The sequence below is a fragment of the Pogona vitticeps genome, chromosome 11 (genome assembly GCF_051106095.1).
Source record: "Pogona vitticeps strain Pit_001003342236 chromosome 11, PviZW2.1, whole genome shotgun sequence".
In the NCBI taxonomy this organism is placed as follows: Eukaryota; Metazoa; Chordata; class Lepidosauria; order Squamata; family Agamidae; genus Pogona; species Pogona vitticeps.
This window is the reverse complement of record NC_135793.1, coordinates 498,798-524,618: the sequence shown is the minus strand read 5'-3', so window position 1 is coordinate 524,618 and position 25,821 is coordinate 498,798. Positions and strand designations below refer to the sequence as shown.

At 50.3% G+C, this 25,821-nt stretch overlaps 1 long non-coding RNA gene across 1 annotated transcript; it reads right to left on the bottom strand.

Moving 5' to 3' along the window:
- Positions 1–14,644: 14,644 nt before the first annotated feature.
- Positions 14,645–17,545, bottom strand: LOC144584440 (uncharacterized). Its single transcript, XR_013538673.1, has 2 exons — positions 17,321–17,545; positions 14,645–15,182 (listed from the first exon to the last, which is right to left on the bottom strand). It is a non-coding gene; the product is annotated as an uncharacterized LOC144584440 (long non-coding RNA).
- Between the last annotated feature and the right edge of the window lie 8,276 nt (positions 17,546–25,821).

Sequence of the window (25,821 nt, the reverse complement as noted above, 5' to 3'; positions counted from 1 at the left end):
CTGCCTTCTCCAACTTTTCTTTCACCCTCGTGGTGCCTTCTTTGTCCTGCTGGCTGTCACGAGATAGCTGCAGGCGCTTTCCCTCTTCTAAGAGTAGAGCTGGTGCTCCAGGCTGGGAGTCGTCCAACCCAGAGGCCTTCTTCCTGCTGACCGGCCTTTTGCCTTCTTTCACTTGGAGGTCCTGCAGGAGATCCTGTTGATCGGCCGAGCAGCTTCAGATGCTTTAGGAGCCACCAGCCCTTCTCTGGTGCCACAAAACAATGTGTCGCTTTTGGAAACAGTATGGGTGGGTAGTTCCATGGGCACAGAACTCCATGTGGCACCAAATGTTTGCTTGCTTTCTCCTGAGAGAAGATGGGGATAAAGGTTTGCTTGAACCACCACGATGACTACAGACCTTTCTGCCACAGAGGTTGCCGAACTTGGATTGTTATTATACACAGAATGGATTGCAGCTGGAGAAGACGAGCCCATTCAGTTGAGATGGATTGGCGACCCCCAATGAGGTTGGGTGATTCTCCTCCCCTTTATACTCCTTCCCCCTCACCCCAGTAGAGGATAATGAGGAACATGCACCCTTCCAAAGGTATTCGGTTTAGGAAATCCAGCTACATCCTAACAAAGACTGAAATCCCCCAAGAAGACATTAGGGAACAACTGGAAAAAAAAAGTCAGGTGCAGAAAATCTTCCACAACCAGCTGATATTTATACAACAATTCAGAAAGGATAAAGTGTGAACTAAGGGAACTATAGCAATATGTGTAATATCCCAGTATGTATGTGTATACTGGGATATTATTTCTGAGGTGTGTGTGTGTTTAGTCGTTTAGTCGTGTCCGACTCTTCGTGACCCCATGGACCAGAGCACGCCAGGCCCTCCTGTCTTCTACTGCCTCCCGGAGTTGTGTCAGGTTCATGTTGGTTGCTTCGCAGACACTGTCCAGCCATCTCATCCTTGGTCGTCCCCTTCTCCTCTTGCCGTCACACTTTCCCAACATCAGGGTCTTTTCCAGGGAGTCTTTTCTTCTCATTAGATGGCCAAAGTACTGGAGCCTCAGCTTCAGGATCTGTCCTTCCAGTGAGCACTCAGGGTTGATTTCCTTTAGAACTGATAGGTTTGTTCTCCTTGCAGTCCAGGGGATTCTCAAGAGCCTCCTCCAGCACCACAATTCAAAGGCATCAATTCTTCGGCGGTCTGCTTTCTTTATGGTCCAGCTCTCACTTCCATACATCACGACAGGAAAAACCATAGCTTTGACTATTCGGACTTTTGTTGGCAAGGTGATGTCTCTGCTTTTCAAGATGCTGTCCAGATTTGTCATCGCTTTCCTCCCAAGAAGAAGGCGCCTTTTAATTTCAGGGCTGCTGTCTCCATCTGCAGTGATCATGGAGCCCAGGAAGATAAAATTTGACACTGCCTCCATATCTTCCCCTTCTATTTCCCAGGAGGTGATGGGACCAGTGGCCATGATCTTAGTTTTTTTGATGTTGAGTTTCAGACCGTTTTTTGCACTCTCCTCTTTCACTCTCATTACAAGGTTCTTTAATTCCTCCTCACTTTCTGCCATCAGAGTGGTATCATCTGCATATCGGAGGTTGTTGATATTTCTTCCGGCAATCTTAATTCCGGCTTGGGTTTCTTCCAGTCCAGCCTTCCGCATGATGTATTCTGCATATAAGTTAAATAAGCTGGGGGACAATATACAGCCTTGCCGTACTCCTTTCCCAATTTTGAACCACTCAGTTGTTCCATGACCAGTTCTAACTGTTGCTTCCTGCCCCACATATAGGTTTCTCAGGAGACAGATAAAGTGGTCAGGCACTCCCATTTCTTTAAGAACTTGCCATAGTTTGCTGTGGTCCACACAGTCAAAGGCTTTCGCATAGTCAATGAAGCAGAAGTAGATATTTTTCTGGAACTCTCTGGCTTTCTCCATAGTCCAGCGCAAGTTAGCAATTTGGTCTCGAGTTCCTCTGCCTCTTCGGAATCCAGCTTGTACTTCTGGGAGTTCTCGGTCCACATACTGCTGAAGCCTACCTTGGAGGATTTTGAGCATAACCTTGCTAGCGTGTGAAATGAGTGCAATTGTACGGTAGTTGGAGCATTCTTTGGCACTGCCTTTCTTTGGGATTGGGATGTAGACTGATCTTTTCCAATCCTCTGGCCACTGTTGAGTTTTCCAAACTTGCTGGCATATTGAATGTAGCACCTTAACAGCATCATCTTTCAAGATTTTAAATAGTTCAACTGGAATGCCATCACCTCCACTGGCCTTGTTGTTAGCCAGGCTTTCTAAGGCCCACTTGACTTCGCTCTCCAGGATGTCTGGCTCAAGGTCAGCAACTACATTGTCTGGGTTGTCCGGGATATCCACATCTTTCTGATATAATTCCTCCGTGTATTCTTGCCACCTCTTCTTGACGTCTTCTGCTTCTGTTAGGTCCCTCCCATTTTTGTCTTTTATCATGTTCATCTTTGCGCAAAATGTTCCTCTAATATGTCCAATTTTCCTGAACAGATCTCTGGTCTTTCCTTTTCTGTTATCTTCCTCTATTTCTTTGCATTGTTCATTTAAGAAGGCCCTCTTGTCTCTCCTTGCTATTCTTTGGAAGTCTGCATTCAAGTTTCTGTAACTTTCCCTATCTCCCTTGCATTTTGCTTCCCTTCTCCTCTCTGCTATTTCTAAGGCCTCGTTGGACAGCCACTTTGCTTTCTTGCATTTCCAACCACTTCATGGATTGCTGCCTTGTCGTGGCGAAGGGGCTTGAGTAACTCAGAGAAACTATGGGCTATGCCGTGCAGGGACACCCAAGACGGACAGGACATAGTGGAGAGTTCCGACTAAACGCAATCCACCTGGAGTAGGAAATGGCAAGCCACTCCAGTATCTTTGCCAAGAACGCCCCATGATCAGAAACAAAAGGCTATTTCTGAGGACTGTGAGTTAAAGATGACACTGTGCTCAAGATAATTAAATCTCATGCATCTGGAAATGGAGGAGGCCGGGTCAGAAGTGGAGAACTTGATTGCTTTTTGGCACTGAGGAAGGAAATGCCTCCCTTGACTCCAGCACGGAGTATTCAGGATAGTTTCATGATGGCAAGGCATTCTTGTGCCTCAGGTACGGGGTTGTGCTGCTCCTGGGTGAGGAGCCGAGAGTGATGGCCTGACAGGGCAAGCCGGGTGGCGGAAAGGGGCGAAGAGCCCGGCCGAAGGGAAGGGGAGCAGACGGTTGGCCCCGGGGATATTTGGCTTCACGGAGGGTGGCCAAGGAGCCCCAACAGAGGCAGCAAAATCTTCACTTGTTCCATCCTGGCTCATCAGGAGGAGGAACTCCAGAATTATTCCTCTCGTCCCGCAAAATGGTGAGATCTACTGTGATGCTTTCAACGAGAGTGGAGAAGGAGAATGGCTGGGTTTTTGTGCAAACTAAACGCAAATTAAAGGAAATCAGAGTAATCATGAAATAGCACTTTAGAATTTTTAAAAAAGCCTTAAAGGGCCCACCCCGGTTTTGCCTTGCCCCCGTTTTCCCCTCCTCCAGTGTCTTTGCTCAGCCACCAAGACCTCCAGAAGCCATTTTGCTGAGCCTTTCCCAGAGGCTTCACTGATTTTGTAGCTCTGCTGACCTCGGGATTTGTCACGTTTGGGGCTCAGAAACAAAAATGAGAGTCGGGCCACCTTGAAGACAAAGAGATGAAGGCCTTTTCAGGCAGGTTCTCCATAGTTATGGGAATGAAACATGGCATGAAGTGCAGTAAATGCAAATAAGCGGAATGGGATGCCTTCCTGTGTGGAGGAAAATAAAACCTGACCAGGGAAACGTCATAGGAGTAGCAGAGGTCTTATGAAAGTACCTGAGGCCCAAGAGGTTGGATGCTTTGGGCTGCCATTGAGGTTCCTCCAGGTCAGCTCCAAAACTTAGGAAGGAAGGAAGAGACATGAATTCCCCTCCAGAGGTGTTCAACAATCCAAACACAGCAACGCAGTCATAGCCTGCAGAAGGGCGCAAAAGCACTTGCCGCCACTTGGCCCTCAGGTCTATGGTGTTGCAGAATATCAAATTTAATGCAACCCAGAACATTTCTCTCTTTTTTTGGCTGTTAGCAGGTGAGGGCCCAGACAATCCCACCAGCTTTGGGTGGAAGTGTGGCAGGGAGGAATGCTGCTTCCTCCATAGAGCCAGCGTCATGCCACCCCCTTGGCTCTGGCCATGCTGAGCCGGGGACTGGGAGCAGAAAGAGCCTTCTACTGCAAGCATGGGGCTTCCGCTGCCCCCTTGCTCTCCCCATTGACCCTCACAGCAAGGAGCAAAGTTGCTCAGAAGCACCAGCGCCTCAGGATGTCGGAGGCATGCAGGCCCTTGCCCTTTTCCCCCTCCTGGGATTTGCAGTCCAAGGAATGAAGATGCCATGAGAAGACCAAACGCCTCCCTTCAAGGCCATAATGGGAGTGGATGCCTCTGCCAGGCTGCCCGTGCGGAGGAGGAGGAGGAGCTGCGTTGCAGTGCATACAAAACAGCCTGATGCTGGCTGTCGCCGTGACAACACGTTGTGGCAAAGGGCCCTGGAAAAGGTTAGCCCTCTCTGCTTTGTTTGACTGGGTTTTATTAAGAAAGACGCCTGCTTGTTTCATGAAGGGGGAGAGATCTCGACAAGCCACCCACAAGAAGGATGATGGAAATGCCTGCTCCACATTCAGGGTGTGGGCAGAAAGCCTGGCACAGCCTTCGCCCTGGAGGGCCACCTTTGCCAGCCCTCCTCCGGCTGCCCCTAAGCCTTCTTCCCCCAGTGCTGACCACCTTGAGGAAGAAAGGCAGACTGTTGGCTGGTGGAAGGTTTTGGGGGACGGGAACCCTCATCCAGGGGGAAACAGGGCCCCGAACCTTCTCTCTTGCTGTGGGATTGGGAGACTGGCCAGCCGCGACCTGGTGGGAAAAGGCCGGCTGCAAGCCCTCACCCGCCAGACCAGCCGCCCACCCAATAGCCCTCTTGTCCCGCTTGGAAGCCTCCACCAGAAAGGACCTTCTGCTTCTCCTCAGCCAGTTTGTAGAGGAAGGAAACTCCTCTTCCTCACCGGCCAATCTCGCCCTTGGCTGAGAATCCCCAGTCTAGACCTGAGAGGAGGTCTATGGGGAGGGGTCTCCTCTTGGCTTCTTCGGTGCCCTTTTTCCACAAGTGGGGGAATCTCTCCCTTAAGGCAGCACCCCTTCCGCTGCCAGAGAAGGAAGGGGCACATGAGTGCATGGGTTGCTCCGTGTGCCGTGACTCTGAGGGTCTCGAATAACACAGAGAGAGAGAGAGAGAGAAAGAGAGAGAGAGAGTTTGGCTTTTGTCTTGCCATTGTTGAGGCTAAACTCACCAAAGCCAAAGTTCATCTCATGCACACCACACGGTGGGTTTGAGTTTTCCCCACCCCACCCCATTGCATTTTTACAGTTGTGGTTTTTCACTCGCCTTAGAATGAAACCCATTTTGGCTTCTCTCTCTCTCGCTCTTGCTCTCTTTTTCAGCTGTCAGAATAATTCCCCCGTCTCCCCCAGGGAAAACCTTGTCTCTCCCATCTCCCATCTTTGGCCCATTATTTATGGCATCCCTTCTGGCCGGTGCTCAGTTCCGGGAGGTGAGTGAATTATCGTTCCAGGTGACATCATGGAGTGGACTTCATAAGGCGTTGGGGGGTGGGGTGGGGGCTGGAGGTGAAGTCTCTGAAGGCAGCTGTTAAAAAAAATATATCCCAGCCCTAAAGGAGATGATGGAGTGGGTGAGACATAAATTTCTTAGGACAGCCAGTGGGGAAGGGGGTGAAGGTGGATGTGGGGTGGGGAGGCAGCTGACAGTCTCTTTTCCCCCCAAGTCTGTTTTCAATCTGTGGCCCAGAAATGCTTCTTGCTAAGCACTTGCTCAGACATTCATTTTATGTGCACACCATGCCTTATTTAGTTTCATTTCTCTCCTTTAAAAAAGATGCTCATACCGCTAATGTATTGCCACAGTATAGGTTGCAGAACCACACGACTGTCGGCTTTTTTAAAAAAAGCAACACGCAAAGGCTCTCCGGCTGTCCAGGCCAGTTTTAAAGAATAATGTGGATAACTGGGCAGATGCAAGGGAAGGGGCTTCCAACGCCATCACCTTGTAATCCCCGTCGTTGGCAAACCAAAGATCTGATTGGACGTTCCTGACGACATCCCTCCCTGTCTTCTTCTGTTAAAAGAAGGCCACTTCCCACTTAACAAGAGATTGCCTCAAATCACAGAATCAAAGAACAGTGAAGTTGGGAGGGGTCGACAAGGCCATCAAGTCCAACCCCCTACTCAGGGCAGGAATACAAATCAAAGCAGATCTGACAGATGGGTGTCTGTGTTTCTCTTGAAGGCCTCCAGCACTGGAGCACTCATCTTCTCTTGAAGTCATTGGTTCCATCATCATACTCCTCTAACAGATAGGAAGTTTTTCCTGATTTTCAGCCCAAATCTGACTTCCTGTAACAAGGAAAGACCACAAGCCCCACCATGGGAAGGAAGGAAGGAAGTGGTAAAGAATAGAAGGGAGGGAGGAAGGAAAACTTGCCTTGTAAGTTGCTTTTACAGGACTGTTGCGCGCAGCTAAATACTTGTAACAAACAAATAATTGTGGCATAACACTAAGGGTCTTACTGGAAGTTTTCGTCACAGGCCATGCAAATAAATGTATACATGGTATGCTAAAGAAGAACCTTAATAGTATAGTATAGCCGCCTAGAGTGGTCCGTGGGACTAGATAGGCGGGATATAATTAAAATAAATAATAAATAATAATAATATCCATGGCTTTCTCACTCCCAGTTTCAAAAGTGTTTTGGCAAGAGCAATGCTTGTGAAATAGGTGTGGAGAACAGAAGGGATGCTGGCCTGCGAGGTGGACAGGTGGCCACGTCTCTGCAACTCACTTATCTCTGGCTTTGAGGGACATGACAAGTACTTGCAAAATGTTTCATTCTCGGTGATTTTCCACCTCTTGCCATGCCAAGGCTCCCCACTGAGACTTCCTCTAGTTACATCGAGATTTCTTGGCTTTGCATGAAAAACAAGAGCCTGGTTTCATTTTACATTTTCCTTTTTCCCATTTTCTGACTGTAGCTCTTTGCAGGAAGTCACCAAATGTTGCATAGCTTAATTTTTTTTTACTCATGAATCCTGCTCAGGAAATGTGCCATTCTGGTGCCATTCTGCACAGGACTAGTAACAGTCCTGCACAGGTACTTGTCTCTTCTGCCCTTTCCATGTGAGTCCTGCACAGCAAGGATGCACTTCTGCAGGGCAATTCTAATAGCTTCGATTTTTTTTTCCTGAAAGAATTTCCATGGGTGTCATGCATTCCTAAGAAGAAGGTTCATTCACCTTATACAACCTCACTCCCCCAGTGGGTAGAGCAATCAATTGCCCTTTTCCCCGCAAAAAAAAAACAAAAAACAGTAGTATAAATATGTTTTTTATCTGCAGACATTCTGTCAAGGACACTGAGAAGTTTAAATGTGTCTACAGGAGGTCAACTAAGATGGTGAAGATCTGGAAACCAAGCCTTGTACAACACAATGAGCCTGGATAAGAGAAGAATGACAGACAGAAATGCCAGAAATGGACTCCAACTCCCAGAAACTCCAGCCAGCACAGTTCATGGTGAAGGCTTCTGGGAGTTGTAGTCCATGAACCGCTGGGGACCCCAGGTGAGACCCCATTCCCTTAAGGGACTGCCACGTGGAAGATGGACCGAGCATGTTCTCTCTTGTTGTGGAGGGAAGGGCTCAAGCAAACAAATGCAGATTACAAAAAAGGAGATTCAGACTAATTATGAGGAAGGGCTTTCTGACGGAAAGAGCGGGTGGAAGAACAGTTTAACTCTGAAAGCGGTGGAGACCCCTTGGGTTGGTGGATTTTGGACCAAGCTGGGGAGCCACCTTTCAAGGTTGTTTCTGGTGGGAGTCTTCTGTATTGGCGAAGGGTTAAAATACATGATTGTCCCTTCCAGGGTTCTGTGTTTGAACTTTCAGTTTGGAGAGGAGGGCATTTACAGGGCAGGAACAGGAGGCTTATTGAGCCTCGGAAGGCTACTGCACATGACTGCTGGGCCAGATCCACCTAGACAAGTCACAGGTTGTGCAACTCCCAGGTGGGTTGACTGCAAAGGAATCCACAACATCTTTTCTCAGGACTCAGGGAGTAGTGATTCTATGCTTACAGATATTGCGCTGGTTTCCCTCCCACCTTCCTGGCTGCACCGCCCATTGGTCCTCTTGATTCTTCTTTCGGGAGCGAACACCCGAGCACTCCTGCTTTGTTCCCTCCTGCGGCTGGAGTCTACCTGAGGCTCTTGAATGAGAGGGAAAAACATGTGGGCAGCCAGAGGTCTTTGCATGCAAACGACATGCTCCCATGGTGCATGGCATGCACAGTGTTCTACGTGCACATTCAAGGCATTTGGAAGACCAGCAGTCTAAGGAGATGAAAGATTTATCAGCTTGCCCTGTGAGGTGTCCTCAGATCAGACAACCTGGGGCGCAGTAACGGAAACCTGGATTCTTTTAAGACAGCTCAATGAAGACATGTGGAGGGCTTTGAAGTGCTCGTTCCTCCCCCTCCCTTCCTGCCATTAACGTCCAGGGCCCTGGTGGACTCCCCAGACCGGATCCTGTGGGGATCCAGTTCAAACTTCACCAGACAGTGATTTCCAACAGAGAAGACCTCTGCCTCGGGAGGGGAGGGGTCTGGGACACCAGGCTGAGCCAGAGCAGGAGAACGTCACTTGGCTGATTAAGGGGTACAAAGAGAAAAGGGTCTGTTTTTCAGCTCTCTTCCTTCGGTCCTAGACATGTGAGTGACATGGGAAAACCCCACACACACACACTTCATCAGGTCAGCTGCCTCCCTCTCAGCCACCCCCCCCACCAAACCCCATTGAACTGCCAACTTGCAAAAAAAACGGGGCTGTTTGCATCTATGGCCCTCCCAACTGAGATATTCGTTACAGTCTTATTATTTTTCAATTTGCACCCACCCACCTGCTATGGATCGAGTCAGTTTCTTTCCCCCTCCCCTCATGGTTATTTGTTTACCAACAGGTTGTGTGTACACTTTGAAAGTGTGCCTCCTCTGTTTGGCTTCTAAATTGCCACAGCACACAGTCAAGATGAGCAAAAAGACCCAGAGAGAGAGAGAGAGAGAGAGAGGCTGCAGGTGCAGAGCGCAGATCAAACAAGGCCCCAGGCAGGCACGCTCCCTGGGTTGACACACACACAAGCCAAAGCCTCCGTTGGGCTTACTAAGGAAGGAGAGGCTCCCTCACCAGAAGGCTCCAGCCTGCCAGTACCACAGGTGCCCGGCCCCTTCGCTCCCTCGCTCGCCCACCCATCTCCCCTTTCCCCCACCCCACCCCGGGGAGGGGGTCGTGCATCTCCCCTGACAGACAGTGTCCTCTGGTTCTTTCAACTGGGGCCAGCAGCAGGGAAGGAGAGCACACACCCTCAGCGATGAGACAAGGCTAATAATGAGCATTTCCTAATTTCTGCCATCAACAGCCAATAATGGTCATTTATCATCGCTAATGTCGTGCTTATTGCCAGCGCAAAAGGCTAAGGAGGAAACACATGGAGAATAACGGCAGGGAGAGAAGGGGGCTGCTAAATGTCAGCCTTGCCTAATGAGGTCTCGCAGCTCTTGGATGGGGAGCGGCCACCACAGCCACCCTCTTCTGCCGTCGTGGGCCGGGGTCCCTCTCCTTGCTGGAGGCAGAAGAGCCAGGACCTCCGACCCTTGTCCCAAGGAGCAGAGACTCCGGGGGCAGCCACTTGGCAAACAAGCCCAGCTCCCTCGGGCTGCGGCAAAGACGCTCCAGTCCTTATGTTGCTGGGCTGCTGCCAGGGAACTGGGGAAGAGGCAATGGGCGGCTGCAAGGGCACCTGATCAGCCTCTGCAGACAACATCAGATCAGATCAGATCAGATCAGATCACACACACACACACACACCTCTTCAAGCTGCATCAGATAAGGGCTGGCTCTCATGCTGCTGATAGCATGCTAATGAATGGCTAATTGTCAGTAGTAATTTTTGTTCCTTTGAAGCAGACAGTTGGGTTACTACTACCTCTTAGTGCCCAGCCAGGAGACGGAGTCTCTGTCACTGAAAAATAACAGAGGAGGGAGCATCCATTTTGGGTGTTGGGAGACAATTCTCTTGGTGGCTTCTTGGGCAAACTCCCTCTGCACCTTCCGGTGATTTCAGCCTTGGCTTTTCTTTAGAGGCCGGCTCTCTTTCTCCCCTGATTCCCGTTGGAGGCTCAGCTAGGCTTCGGCTGCCTCTCTCCTTCTGCTGACAAGAAAGGTGCCTGGAACATCTGGGGCACGCTCTGCTATCCCCATTCCCTGGAAGGGGGCATCGGCCCTACCAATTTCCATGCCAGTGGGGGCCCAGGACTCTGATCCACAGGGAGCCATTGGAGAAATCCACAGGCTCAGCCTCTGCTCTGGGTGAACCGCAGCCGGGGAATCTTACTTCTCTGGACTGCTGTTAGAAGAAAACTCATGTTTCCAGACTCTGGTGTGAATGAAATGCCAAGGTTATCCTCTGCGGAACCGTCTGTTTTTCTAGCCAGGCCTCTGCTGTCACTTTTCAGTGGACAGTACCAGGAGCCCTCCCCTTTAATGCCCCCCCCCCCAATGTATTGTAGTCCTCAGAGGCCGGTCACTGTTTTCCTCTGGCACAGCTCCGGCTCCTCTAAGAATGACAAGATGAGCAGAAATGGCTTCTTGTTCTGATGTGCCAGCAAGCATGTTGTTGTTGTTGTTTAGTCGTGAAGTCGTGTCCGACTCTTCGTGACCCCAAGGACCAGAGCACACGCCAGGCTCTCCTGTCTTCCACCGCCTCCTGGAGTTGGGTCAAATTCATGCTAGTAGCTTCGATGACCCTGTCCATCCATCTCGTCCTCTGGCATCCCCTTCTCTCTCCTCTTGCCTTCACACTTTCCCAACATCAGGGACTTTTCCAGGGACTCTTCTCTGCTCATGAGATGACCAAAAGATTGGAGCCTCAGCTTCAGGATCTGTCCTTCCAGGGAGCACTCAGGGTTGATTTCCTTCAAAATGGGTAGGTTTGATCTCCTTGGAGTCCAGGGGACCCTCAAGAGTCTCCTCCAGCACCACAATTCAAAATGCTGGCAAGCAGAAGGGAGGTTTAACCTCCACATACAGCACTGGCTACCCCGAGGCCCTTTGGCGCAGAAAAGATGTCCATCCTCAGCCTCACCAAAAAGCGCCAAGTGCCTGGGAACGAAGGGTGAGGAAGGAAGGTGAGGGCGAAGGAAGAGGCTGCTTCACCCTACTGGCCCTTTCCTTTTAAGGTTGCTTCCCCCCCCCCCCATCTGCCCCCTGCCTTAGGAAAGGAATGGACCCTGACCTGGGTTTGCCAACTGGCTTTCTTGTCTTGCAGTGGTTGGCAGGACTTTGGCACAGGACGCCTTTGAAGTTTTAGCTCTTGGACCGGAAAGTCCGCCTCTACCCTGTCTCTCCGATACTGTCCTGCTTTCAGCCCCTGAACGCAGGCTATCTGTTAAAAGGTCCCCTGATTCCTGTCCTTAGTCTCTGCCTTCCCGCCTGAGCTCAGGAGCATTTCCTCGGCTAGGCGGGCAGGCAGAAGCACTCTTTGGCGGTGCCAGCTCCGCTTTCCCTTCCATCGAAAGACTCGGGGAAATTGCATGTCCTCCTAGATTACAATTATCTTTAAAGCTGCAGGGGGATAATTATCATCATGTCAAGAGGCTGCTGCTGATCTCCTGATACTGTGCCTTTCTCCTAGAGAAGATTAAAAAAAATAAAAAAAACCTGCATAGAGGATAATTACCCATAGAATAATTACATGACATTGGTGTTACTACAGCATTAATGGAAGGACAACGGAAGAGAAAGGGGATGCATTTCTCTGTAAAATGTCTGCAAAAAAGGGATTTTGACTATGCAGTGAGAAGTGCAGGAAGGAAAGGAATTAAGCCTTTGGAATGGATATTGATATCACTGGAGTGCTTTCGATTCCAGGGGGATACCGCCCTGAGATCTCCCCGAGATCAGAGCTGCTGAAGAGTTTTTGTCCTCAGGCCACTGGAATCATTCGTGGCACCAAAGGGACAATCTCACCCTTCCCTTGTGTTCCTGTGGTGAGTCCCACCGCAACCACCCCCACCCCACCCCTGGTACTCTCCATGCAGCCTTGGCTCAAAGGAGGAACGGATCCCCCGATCCATGCTATCCAGGGCACCACAGGCCGAGGTGCTGGGAAACTGCTCTTGCCAGCATCCTGCCTGCACCTGATCCCAACAGCTCCAGGGCCCCTGATCCTGGAACCTACAGAGTGAGATCTCCATAACTCAGATCCCCACAGCCTAGATCGTCTCCTGCAAAGCCAGCGTTCTTCATTTCTGAAGCACCATCTCCTGGACCTGCTTTGAACTCCCTCAAATTCCCTAGGAGAGGGCAGGTCTGAGGGCACCACCTGGTTCTGGAAGGCGAAAAGCCTTTGGTCCTCCCCTCTGGAGAAGCAGGACACAAGCTGGCTCCATTTCCCAGGGATGACCCTGCAGGGCTTTCAGGATGGCTCTCCTGTTGCCTCCACCTTCCTTTCTCCAGACTGAGTGTCAGGGTTTGGTTTCCCAGACTTGCTTTTTCCAGTTGGGCTGCCATCCTTTGGACGCATTCAAATGGGCACATATTTTTTAAAAATATATCTGCCACTGTCCATCTGTGCAAAAATGTCAGAGTGCAGAAAATGGTGGCCCATCCACCTGAGGGTTTGTGTTCGCAAAGGGTGGGACCTTGGACTGAAACTGGAGCCTTCATACCTTACGGGGAACATCATTAGCAGTGGTTTAAAAGACAATGTGATTAATTGGACTAATTGATCCTGAGTGCCCAGCGATGCTGCTAGCAGAGCTAGAAATGCAAGCAAGTACAATCCCCTCAAGCTGCTTTGCTAGCAAACAAATCAAGGAAATCTCATTCCGTAGCCTGACTCGGCCAGGTAGATTTGTCAAGCAGAAGTGATAATAATGCATTTAGCCTGAAATGACACGGCACTTGCTATGTAATAACCTCAATGTTGCATGGAAATTGCTATGTAAGCCAATGCTCAGGAGTTGCCCATATTGTCAGGGCGGCCGCTCAGTGATTTGCTGCCTATTCATTGAAAATTGCCACTCCCAATAACACCAAGGAAATCTACTGATTTTCCCACTTGCCAAAGGGAAGAATCTCCAGAGGAATAATTAGGCACTTTGTGGATGACATCTTTGCCGTAAAACTCCATTAGCTTAAGCTCGACACTGGCCTGCTCGCCTCCAACCAGCTTCTGTTTCATCCCGGCTCGCCTCACACAGGTGGAAAGGAACTTGCCCTGTCCAGTCCTGCAGGGTCCTCTTCCATGGAGACTAGTCAGAGAGGGGGGTGCGAAGACCCACGGAGAAGGTGGGGTGGAGGACAGGCATGCCGGTCTATTCATAGCGCAACCAGTAGAAAAAACCTTTGGTAGAGCGGAAGAGATTCTGGAGCTAGAGTTATTTCCTGCGTAAGGGAGAAAAGTGGGGTCTTCTCTGTTTTTGAAATCTTGGTTTATTTACAAGGCCATCGTGCAGGAGCAGAGAAAGGTGCCACTTAGAGCTAGGCTGCCTGGGGCCCAGAGTAGAGGGGCAGGACACTCCTGTAGCATCCCCTCAAATGGAGAGGACCACTGATCAGATGGGCTGCTTGCAAAAGAAATGTGCACGGTTGTGTCCAAAAACAGAGTCCTCCCCCATGTGAGAACTCGGAAAGATTATGCAGGAAATGTTCCTGTCCTTTCTGATATGGAAAGAAAGGTTTCCCTATTTCTTGCTCCTGCCACATCCATGACTGCATCGTCATTGTCGTCATCTTATTAACTCTAGGGCTGGAAGGGACCCTCTCGATCATGGAGTCAAGCCCCTGTCAAGGAGGCACCTTGCAGGAATCAAACTCCCAACTTCTGGCTCCATAGCCTGACACCTAAACCACTGAGCCATCCAGCAGTTCGTATTTGGGCATTTCCACCCACCACTCCATGGCCATTTTGGGAGGCCACAATACATTTGGCATCCATGTTCACCAGCCTTGCTCATCCTGTACAGAAGGTTTCCTCGGATCAGAAAAGAAAATGGACGAGACAGAGGGACCTTTTGCATCGGAGAGAAATGCCATTGGCAGTGGGGATGATGCCACGTTGGCCCCGAACTGAAGACGGGACAAGCACCCGCCCGCCCACGGCAGAGGTCCATAGAGCTCACCTGGCCTCCCTCCCCCAGGTCCCATTCAAAGGGAAGGGGCTCCTTTCTTGCTTGCCGTGCAATGTCAGAGGTTCTCCACCGTTCCCTTCTCCCCCATCACTCTCATTGATGCATCTCAGATGTCTACCAGTGTCCTTTCAGGATGGGAACAGAGCTCACCTGCTTGATTATCTCAGAAATAACTAGTTAAAAAGGACGAGTATAAAGTGTCTAAATTAGGAACAGATGAATCCCATACCTATTAAGACAAGGTGACTGGGCAGAGAGTCTACAGAGCTTTCTTTCCACGACTCTATGCCTTTTGGATTTCTTTCTTTCTTTCCTTCTTTTCCTTTCTTTCTTTTTTGATACATTTATCATAAGTAAACAAACAAACAAACAGGACTGTTCACAGAATTTGTAATGAATTCCTCAGATCGTCAGCGTGACTTGGCTTGCAGTGGAAGTGTCCAAGTGGAAGGCAAGGGAATTGTTTGTGTGAATCTACAGCGAAGATCAGGTCACAAAGCTTTGGGACTCAGGAGAGAAGAAAGCTGCCTTCTGTAACTCCGTCTTTGACGACTCTGCCTTTCCTCAGTGGCAAGAATACAAAAACATTATTTATAGAATTAGTATTTTTCACGGTGGCTTTTCTCCATTTGCTGCTTCCCTTAGGCTACCCCCAGGCATTGAACTAGCCACAGCCTCCAGCTTCCAAGAACCCTCGGCTTCTCTCAGGATAGCCTGGTATAGATTTGCTAACCTCTTGGCTGTGAGGATGTTTTTCATGTTCCTGCTCCATTATTCATCATCACCTCTAGTGGCTGTACCCCTGGCACTTTGATGTTGCGCTGCCTGGCACTCCCCATCCAAACGCCACGCTGAGGGATAAGGACAGAAGGTGCGGGCAGGATTTTCTCTCTTTGCATTTTCTGAAGAAGCAACTGTGTTTTTATGGTCAATGCCTTGAATTAAAAAGAATGACAACTCATTGACCACACACACACACACATCCTTGTTGGGAAAATGCTATTTCACTTCGGAAGGAAGGAAGGAAGGAAGGAAGGAAGGAAGGAAGGAAGGAAGGAAGGAAGGGGCACTGGGCAGTTGTGTCCTGCTCAGGCAGTTCCTGAGACCTCCAGGGGCAGCCCAAAGGCGCAGCACCATGGACAGTTCCCAGCGAGGCCGGATGTTGCTGAACTGAGGGAGGCCTTTTATACAGCTAGACCAGGGTGAATCCTTTGGGGCTCCTCCTCTTTCCACCAAGTTAAGAACCCTCAAAGGCCCAGCTCCTGAGCCTGATGCCTGGCTTATCAGTTCCTCTCCAAGAGGTCATGCCAGGCCCACTTCTCCTGTTGATGGCTTCTGGGATTATGGAACTTGTGGGAGAGGATGGCCCATCTCGGTCCTGAGCAAGGCTTAAGAAATGCCCAGGTTCCTATGGGCATGTTGCTTTCTGGTTGAAGGACCTTAGATCTAGCCAGCTTAGGGGCATCCATTCTCCCTGACTCCCAGGTGTCATCTCAACTAGGCATACTTCCTGCTGGTGCCAAGAGCAGACCACATCTGGACTCCTTGGGCACAACAGCGAGAGATTTCACACCTCTCTTTGGAAGCTTACATGCCATGATGTGTTGTCAGGAGCAGACACTGGTTCCCCATGACCATACAGCCTTGAAGAGGATGGGCAGCATGTGAAGACATATTGATAGATACCGGCCTCCTCTGCTGGAACAGAGATGTTAACCACTTCTGCTCTCTACCAACACAGGCCATAAAGGACAGATCCAGTCTCAGCATGAGATCTCTGCACATCTGCTCATTCAGCTAGGCCCCATGGAGGCCAACAAAGCGCATCATGTAACTTATTCCAGCAACACAACCTGTGGTTTGGTTTTGTAATGGCAGGAATATGTCAAGTCGTTCCTTTCATTTTGTCCACCTGCAACTAAGCAGTTCTCCAAACTTTTCGTTGCCCCATTTCTTCTCCTAACTACATTTATAGGTGCAGCTGCTAGCAATTTTTGCAGCTAGCTTAGAGCTGAAGGAGCAAACTTGGCTTGCTTTTTCATGGCCATCCTCTTCCCCTCTCTCCCCCCCACCCCAGCCAGTGCTCCCTGCGCCCCATCCTTTTATGCATGTTACAAAGCAGAGTTCTCATCTCTCACCATCCAGCCTCAAACACCCAGAGGTTTGGGTCACATCTGGGCTGGAAAAACCAGCTGGAGCTCTGTGCAGTCATTCATTCATCAACCTGAAGGCAATTGGTGGTTACTCTATAAACTAAACAGGATCCTCTCTGCCAAAAGCTTTCCAAAAATAATTTTATTGCTTGTGCCTTTGAAACACTGCACTATGCAGCAACAAAGGTTTCAGCAGAGGGCAATTCTGTCCCCTCCTTGTGTCCCTCCCTCCCTCCCTCCAGGATTGAGGTCAATAGTTGCCCGGTGCCACCCTCTGAAGCTTCCTGAGCCTTCCTCTACACTCTTCTTATCCAAGGGAAAAGGGAAAGTGCCCCAGACACATGCAACTCATTTGTCCCTCTTTCCACTGAGCAAATTAAGTTACAGGGAGAGAATAACAGGACACGTTCATAGTGTACAAACATGCATGCCATCCCTGGGTCCCCACACCTTCCTTTTTTAGACTTTAAACAGTGCCAAGCCAGATCCCCTAAAAGTGTGCTGTTCTTAAATGCCTTCTGCCCAAGCCTACTTTGGTCCTCCTGATCCTGCCTAACACTTTGTCACAAATCACAGGCCACTCCTTGTTCCTCTGCCCATGCAGGGATTCGCTTTTGACTGAGTGGGATCGGGCAGTGCTTTCCTTTTTCGGCCAACCTCTGTCTCCTCCTACCCATGTCACGGGCCCAGAGGCCCCTTCCCCAGGCCCACGGTGGCCCCACCCTCACCAAGGGTAGCAGAATTTGGGTTTGGTTGCCATTCCTCTGACACTGGGTGAGGGGGGGGAGACTTCTTTCTGAAGCCTCCCTGAGGACACAACAGGAACATTTCCTTACCTTGTGATTTGCAAATCAGCTGGTCCCGCTTTGTGATGGTTCTTTAGAGTTTCAGGTCAGGATTTACCTGAAGTCTGGTTCCTTAAACATGAATGCTTTCCTGGCAATGCACACTCCCTTCTCTTACGACGTGATCCCTCCAGGCGCAGATGGGTTCCAGAGCCATGTCCCTGAGATGATGTGAGCAAGGCCTTGCTTTCTCCTGTCTGCAAAACAGTAGCAGTCTAATTTGCTAAGAGTAGATTAAGGCAATTTCCTGTTATAATAAGCAGACGCGCGTGCACCCTTTAAAGCAAGCTCTGCTTTTAATGATGAGTTAATTGGTTTACCTAGGTTGTCCCTAAACCACATCTGTCCAGCCTGAATGGGCTTTCAATTCTAATCATGAGCGGACTACAATGTCTGTTTTCAGAGGTCTGAGTGAATGCTACTAGAGGTGGTCTTTTCCAAAAGTGTGAGTATAACGTGTACAGTAAAAGGATTTTAGCCTCTGCCCTAAAAAGAAACCCAAACTTTCCTTGAAAAAAAAAAGGCAGAGGAAGGCAGGGTTTCACCCAGTGGGTCTGTCTCACAAACCCCATGGCTTGTGGCAATCTCAGGAGGGGTGGGTGGGAGAAGAGCGACCCCTTCCAAGCCGATGATTTGAGACGGTTCTCTCCGTTGTCTTCCCTGGCACGAACTCCAGTTTCCCAAAACCTTGCCTCTACTTTTAAGTGAGCAAAACAGCCCCATTGGGATTATGGATTGTTTATCAGGGAGCCAGGTGTGTTATTCCAGCTTCTAATCGGTTTGTGTCGGGAAGAGTCAGGGCCAGAAAAACCGCTGCAAACGCTTGCCCTTTCTAGCTGCCCAGGTCTGCTCTCTCTGCCAAGAGGTTTGAGGTCCTCTCGTGATCAACATGAAAGCTCTGTCTTCTCCAGAGCAACAGAAGGCCAGCCCAAGATCAACTCGGCCTCACTTAGCACCACCAGCAGCCGCTGAGCCAGGAACCAGCTCCTCGGTTGTCATTCATTTCCCCCCCCCCCATTCTGTTGCTGAGGGTGGGTGCAAATACAGCTTGGTTTCCACTCCTGCGTAGGAGTTTTGGCCCAACGGCAGGTACAGAAATCAGGTGCCAAGTTGTGGACACAGGGATGTGTTCACAGATTCATGAGCCCAGTTGGGGAAGAATCTGTGAGGAGCTGGGCTGGAGGCAGACGGGAGGAGATTTTTTTCTCTCTCTTCCTGCAGAGTCATTTCTTTGACCGTCCCCTCCCTTGAATGTTAAAAGGAAGGCAGCGTGAAGCCTCTAATTCAGCCTGTTGCCAAGTTAACGTGTCAGCAATTGGAAAGGGGGGGCGCAGAAATGTTCTGAACGCCTTACAGGCAACTCACGGAAGGGAAAGTTCCCAGAGGAAGCGCAGCTTCTTTTTTAAATACCAGCCACATTTTTCAGCAACATGTGAAAGCTGGTCAATCATGGAACATTCAAAGGCTGTCTTTTGTGTCTACAGCTGGCATTTGCAAAAGGAAGTCTTTCTTATTAATGTTTTCTGCTTCTTGCCTGCCTTTTTTTCCCCCTTTCTATTTACACCACGCTTTAAACTAAACACTGAGAGATTTGGAAGGGGTGGGAGCGGAAGCCTTTTTATGGGGTCTGCGATAGCTTAGAGGCATGGGTACATCTCCTACAAATACTGTGCGGATCAACTCTTTCTAGTGAGGAGAGAGAAAAATCTGTCAGGTTCACTCTTTCCGGCTTGCCAGGTAACTCCTGGCTCATCTCTTCCTTCGGGAGGGGGGGGGGGGAGAAGGAGAAAGGGGCAGCCTTCCTTCCGGCTACTGCCTCCACCTTCGGCCTCCCCTTTACAGTTTGCCTGCTCTGTGAAGCAAACCAGTGGAGGTCAGGCAGGTCCCTCCCAGGGAGACGTTTGCCTGCGTCACATCCAGGCCAGAGAACCGTCTCCTCCGGCCCTGGGTGCACCTCTGCCTGGAACCAAGCCTCACCTTGAGCCCTTCCGCCATAGAGCTTAAAGGACAATGCTAATAATATTCTACAATGAATGTGTCCATCTGCTGCCTTCTTTATTGACTCTCGGGGGGGGGGGGCGGTCACTGGTGTGATTCATTTCCAGAGGCCCAAATTTGTGGCCAAGAGAAGGAGGGCCCGGCGAGAGAGCTCTTGGGCACCCAAGGATCAACTTTGCTGGCCTTTCCCTCCAGAGCAGCCATTCAGCCAACACTCCCTCCATCAGCCTTTCATCTTACCCCCCAGGATGCTCAAGGGGGTCCCGCCACTCACGGGGTCTCTCCGTCCTCCACCACCGCCCTCCGCCCAAGGCCAAGCTTCCCTCCCCTTCCTGCCCCCTGGTGCGCTAATCTTCCCAAGGTGAGACCAGTTAAGGGGTGGGAGGGGGGGCACATCCAGGAGGCATGATGGATAGGGGCCAGGATGGCAGCCTCCAAAATCCTGCCTGCCCCCACACACGCACACGCACAACGGCACACAGTTCATTTGTTATGGGGGGGAGAGAGAGAACTAGAGAGGGCAGTTTATCACCGAGAGCTGCCACGGCTGCTGTGGCCTGATCCCCAAAGAGGCAGAGCTGGTGAGGTAGACACGAAGGCCTGACTTTTTGTCAGGATGATGGAGGAGCCAACCTGGAAACAAAGAGAATGGCCTCCCCCCGTGCCCGTCCTTGAGGAACGGCACGTCACTCCGTAAAGCTGGGCGGAAATACCAAGCAGATGCTGCACAGAAAGTAGGCGGAGGGTGGAGGCAAGAGGCGGGGAGGCGTCCGCAGGGGGGGCACCCCTGGTTTTCTCAGGGTCTCCCCCCTTCAGCCCTTTCTCTCCTCCAGCCAGGAACTGGGAGCCCGGGGTGGGGTGGAGGACATGGCAGAGGATGCTGGCAAGCAGGGCGCCCTTCCTAAGGGCAGGGAATGGATCTCCAAAAGGAGGAGAGGAGAGGGGCCAGATTAACAGAAAACGGCACGTGGAAAAGAAGGTCCACAAAAGCTGGCATCAAAATATAACCGCCATCAAGGTGCCCCAAAGGCTTCTGTCTTTTGAAACTTTTTCTTGGGTTTTGCCTGATAGGCAAGCGCTGATGTAGATCCTGTTATGGCTACTCGCTGTCAAGTTAGAACTGGGTTTTGGAGACCCTAACAGGCCTTTCAAGGTAAGGGGGAGATTTCAGGGATGATTTATCATGTCCACACAGACCCCAGTGAATTGCCATGGCTGAGCCATGATTTGAACCCGAGCCTTTTGAGTTCTAGCCCATCCCCCTGTCCACTACAGCACACCGGGTGTCCCTTTGCAAAGGTGCAGAATTCAAAGATGAATTTGTGACACGATGAGAGTACTTCTGAACGAGCAAAAGGGTCCTCAGGCCCCCATCTGTGTGCCTTTACTTAAGCAGCGATCAGGGAAGACGGAGACCGAAAGCGTCTCTGTTTTGTCCCAAACCTCCGGGTTTGGTTTTTTCTCATAAAAAAGCTTGACAAAAACATGGTTCTCCTTTAGGAAAGCTCAGAGGGGTCTTGATTAGCGTTCTAGGCTAATTGAACACTTAAAGGATGCTGGGGCCTCTCCTTCCCCCCATGAACAATGTAAAAAGAAAAGGAAAGCAGTGTTGGTGTCTTTGATAATTTTACAGGGGACAAACCGAGGCACTAGGCTAAACACAGTCATTCAGTGCCTTCTAATACAGGACCTCCAGGAAAACTGGGTGCTGATCAACCTCCAACTTCATTTTAGAGGAACATCGCAGCTGGGGGTCAAGGGCCAGGAGCGATGTCGAGGTTCAGAAAAGCAGGCGCTCTGCTGTTCTCTGCCTCCTTAAACACACACTGCACTCCTGGGGATGAAAAAGGGGGTTTCTGGTAACTAGGGCTTTCCGCAAACCAAAGTTTAAATTACTCGGCTTTGATGTATATTGCAAAAGATAGAGTCCATTTCATAGGAGATCAAAACAGAGAAAAGCAGTGAAAGGAGAGCTTCCTAGGTTCATCCTCGGTGTCTAACAGGGTTATTCTTTGGTTCTGCTGCATGAAATTGTGTTCTTTCCTCTGGCTCCTAGGTCTTTCCCACTCTCTCTCTCTCTCTCACACACACACACACACACACACACCAAGAATCCAAATGAACAAAACAACCCAAGAGACCTCATAACAGTCTTCCTGCGGCCTATGAAACCAACTCGGAAAGATTTCTCAGGGTTTCATCTCTGCCTCCTATTTAGGCAAGGAGGCGTCTCCTCCCCTTTGGATGCCCACAACCTGGAGGCTCCACTCCCTTAGCCCAGACTCTTTGCGGGATCAACCCTGTCATGCAACAGCTTAGGAGCTGGGAAAGATGGAACGGCGGCAGAGGAGGAGGAGGGTGGGAGGAAATGGGAGAAGGAAACAAAGGCCACATTGTTATCTCTTCCAAAAGAAACCACCAAACAACCCTGCACTCACTTCTTCCAAATGGAAGGACTAGCTGGGATTGTGGTTTGGTTTTAAAATATGTGTTTAACTTTGTGAAAGAATCAACAGCTTGGAAATAAAACACCAGAGTTTGAAGGCGGAGGTTCTCCGTGGTTCCCCTAGAACCAGCTGGCTTTGCAGGCTGTTGACATTGGGCGAGAGCGCAACCCCATTTGTGATGATGCCATGGCAGCTGGGTCCAAAGCAAGGAATGGGTCTCCAAATCAAATCCACAGACTAACACAAACACACCTAGTTTTCTGCCAACCAACAGGAGAAACATTTGCAGCTTATCAGATTTCTGTCTTATCATTTCCCAGCAGATGCAACAAACGGCAGGTTTGTCCTCAAAGGACCCACATGGATAACTTGGGCCAAACATAAATAAGAGGTCGAAACCCCCACCAGTTTAGCCAGAGAGAGAGAGAGTGAGAGAGAGATGGAGGCGGATAATTGGGGCCGATCACTGACATTCACTGATGCCCCTCTCTCTGCCGGGGGAGCTTCCTTTTGCCCCACGTTACAGATGCTTGGGAGAACAGTTCTGTCATGAAGGAACCAAGCAGACCCCCCCCCCCTCCGTGCCCTGTGAGAACTTCCACAAGAAGACAGAAACTGAGTTGTATTTCCCGTTGACAGCATGGAGGAGTTCAGAAGCTCTTCACCGAAACCTGTGAACTTGCCACACTTCGGTACTGAAACAAAGAGTTAAGAATAGAGACACTGGCATGTGCCAGGAATTCAGATGATCTTCTTATATCTTTGGGAAGCAAATGGAATGATTTTGCTGCTGGATCCTGACCCTTTTCAATGCCCTGGTCAACATCCTTCTTCCCCAACCCTGTTGCTTCCTTCTGCTTTTCCCCATTCCTGGGTTCCAGGGCCTGTGGCATCAACCATGAACCACAACGTTGTAGAGCAGACTTCAAAAAGTTATCTCGCCTGAAGCCGAGCCAGTGCAAAAATGCCAGCTGAAAGCACTCATGGCAGAAGTCAGCCTCCAATGACAGAGGGGCCCACTCTCTTCGGAGGCAACCCGTTCCACTGTTCAGCAGCTCTGACTTTCCAGGAAATTCTTTCCCACGTTTAGTCACCATCTCCTTTCTTGTCAGGGGATTCCATTGCTCCGGCCCCTGTCCTCTGGAGGAGAAGAAAAGGCGCTCCCTCCAGCTTCCTTGTTGGAAGATGGCTCTCTGTGATCATCTTTCAGTCTCCTCTTGCTCAGGCGAGACATGCCCATGCCCCCTAGCTTTTCCGCTTCGCTTGGAGGCATTCCACCAGGTGGATACCTTTTGTAAACCGCATTGCCCAGTACCGGGCAGGTTTCTCCAGTGCTTGGAGGCCCGGCCCAAGCACAATGGAGTCCTCCTATTACTTGGCCGGAGTCTAGACTCTTCTCCTGAAGCAGCTTCCAACTGCATTAACATTTTTTGGTCTTGACATCATGCAGTCGACTCAGAACAATGTCCATCCCGCTCCCTCAGATACGGAGCCAGTTCAAGCCACCAGGCATTGCTTGTGGCGCTGCTGACCTTCCTGAGACATCCGTCGGAATGCTTTCCCGTGGAATGAAATAACAACCTAAAACTTGTGCTTAGAAAGCCACAACAACCCCAGTAAAATCTGCTATCTTGTTTTGCTTCCTTCACATTCCCTACAGGCTCCGTCCCAGAAAGAAACACCACGTCTGCCTCAACGTTTTGAGTGGAAATGCATAGAGACTCCAAGGCAAGTTCTCACTCAAGACTTTTTCTGAGGCCTTCTGGCCTGTGAGGAGGTTGCACACACCCTCCTTTCCCATCCCAAATCTGTTTCCCTTGCAGTCCCTGCCGCCTCCACCTCCACTTCCTCCCTTGAACTAGTGAGAACGTTTTCTTGGCCTCTCCCTTCCAGCTCCCTTCCAGGGGCCAAAGCGGTCGCACGTGCCCTCTGCTTGCTGTGACCTCAGGTAGAGGCGCTCCCCAGTTCCCCTCCAACCTGGCACAGGCCTTCTCGTGTTCCTCTTGAAAGATGAACTCCCGACAGTAAAGAATAGCACAGAAAGAAAATGCAATAAAAGGGGTTTTTAAAAGGAGCAATGTTTAGCTTTTCCTTCACGCTGCCAAGCCACGAGGCTGGCCCTGGAGATGTTCATCCTGTCCTGGTCATTGTTGGAGGAGCATCAGCCGGGAAGTGGGTTTGGGACAGACAAAGGCCCCCGAGCCACAGAGACCTCAAGGGAGGCAGCAACCCTAGATGAGAACAGCAAACAAATCTACCTTATAAAATGGACAAGAATCACCCGCTCCAGCAAACAGGGGTTCTCCTGGCCTGGAGGGCTGCCCTAGCCATCTTGCTCGCACCTGGTTCCTGGCTGGGGCTTCTCCCTTTGCCCTTTCCCAAGGACAAGAATCCAGGGGGTCCCCGGAGGCTGTTAGGCAAAGGGTTACACTCCTAGACGTGCCCTTTGTCAGTTTTGCTTCCTTCAGGAAGAATCACATCCACATCTGTCCTTCGCTTCCTTTCTTTTCCTTCAGCTTCCTGTTGTCTTGCATTTGCCAAACGCAACGTGCCTTTCCAGCAAATAGATTTTCTAAAAAGGAAAATGAGATCCATTTTAAAATAGATTATTGACTTTCAGAGGAGAAAAGACACAGGAGGAAGTCTCTCCCCAGGCATGGCTTGTTTACAGACACGCCCGCTACAATATTGGAAACATGCTTATCATCAAAAACCTTGCTTTTCGTTTGATCTGGGTGTTGCAGGAGATCAGATCCCCAAGCTTGCTATTGGTTAAGGCCAACCTGTGGACGGGGTGGGCTCCACTCGACACCCCCAAATCTGACATATTCTCTGGCCCACAGTGATGAAAATGGTGCCCATCATATGCAGCACCATGGGAAGCCCTGAGCAAGAGAGACAAGAGGCGCACTGAGGTCTACTGGAACATGCGCATAGGCACGCTGACCTGAGAGGCATTTCCGGAGGAAGGGAGGTGTTAATGCAGACGTTGTGGCCATTGGAGAGCCATGGAGAAACCTCAGACCTCCCACGCAGCTTGAACTGGAACACCAAGTTTCAGAAACAGCTCCTCCAGCCTGTGAAACAGCAGACTGAGTGGCTCAGGTGGGTCTCCGAAGAGCCGGCCGCAAAGCCGGCCTCCTCGCTTTCCATGTGTGCTTCATTGCACATAAGCTCTCAAGGAGAGGGTGTTGAGCCCCTCTCTGTTAGCAAGCATCAGCTCAGCCTGGCAGCCCAGAGGCAGATGAGACCGAAACCTCCCTTCTGAACCTCCCCAAGTCTGTCTACGATCTCCTTGAGCTGTGGAGCAGAGAGGACGCAATCAGTAGCATCATCGGACCGGAGCATCCACGAATGCCCAGATGCATTGCACTAAAAAGACTTTTAGGAAAAGCAATCAGTTAGCAATGCAGTACATAAGGCTGCCAAACAGAGATGAGCACTAACTGCTGGTTCATTGAGCAGCCAAATGGGGGCGTTTCAGAGCCCTGCCTCCCCTGGCAGACACCCACTTGGAGGAAGTGACCCAGCTTCCCCGCCCCACCTCCTCTGGATGCTGCCTCTGAGCGGCTGCCCACCCGAGGACGTGGGGTTTGAAGCACCAAACTCCTGTTCGGATGGTAAACCAGCATGAACTGTCAAACCACCAATTCATGCCCATTTCTAGGAAACTAAAGTATCTAAAGGTAGTAATATGAATGAGATGGTGGTGGGTGATCGGTCGGACCGACTGAGAGGCCTTCCTTCTTAAAGGCAAGGGAGGGGACTCTGCTTCCCCTTCCCATCCATCTGTAGTGTCTGGGCTGGGCTGCCCTCTTGACCATCCAGGTACCATTTGCTCTCTTGGAGGCCATAACACAGAGGGCCAGGTCATCTCTGGGTAGAGATGGGGCGCTGCGCATTGCACTGGCAGAATGTCGCTTTTCCAGTTTTTGTGTTGCTATGATTTTCCACAGCATTAAATCTGGCTTTAGGATGTGAAGTCCCATTTGAAACCCTGTGAGCCTTTTTTTAAAAGGGGGGGAGGGGAAAGCACTTTAATTTTGA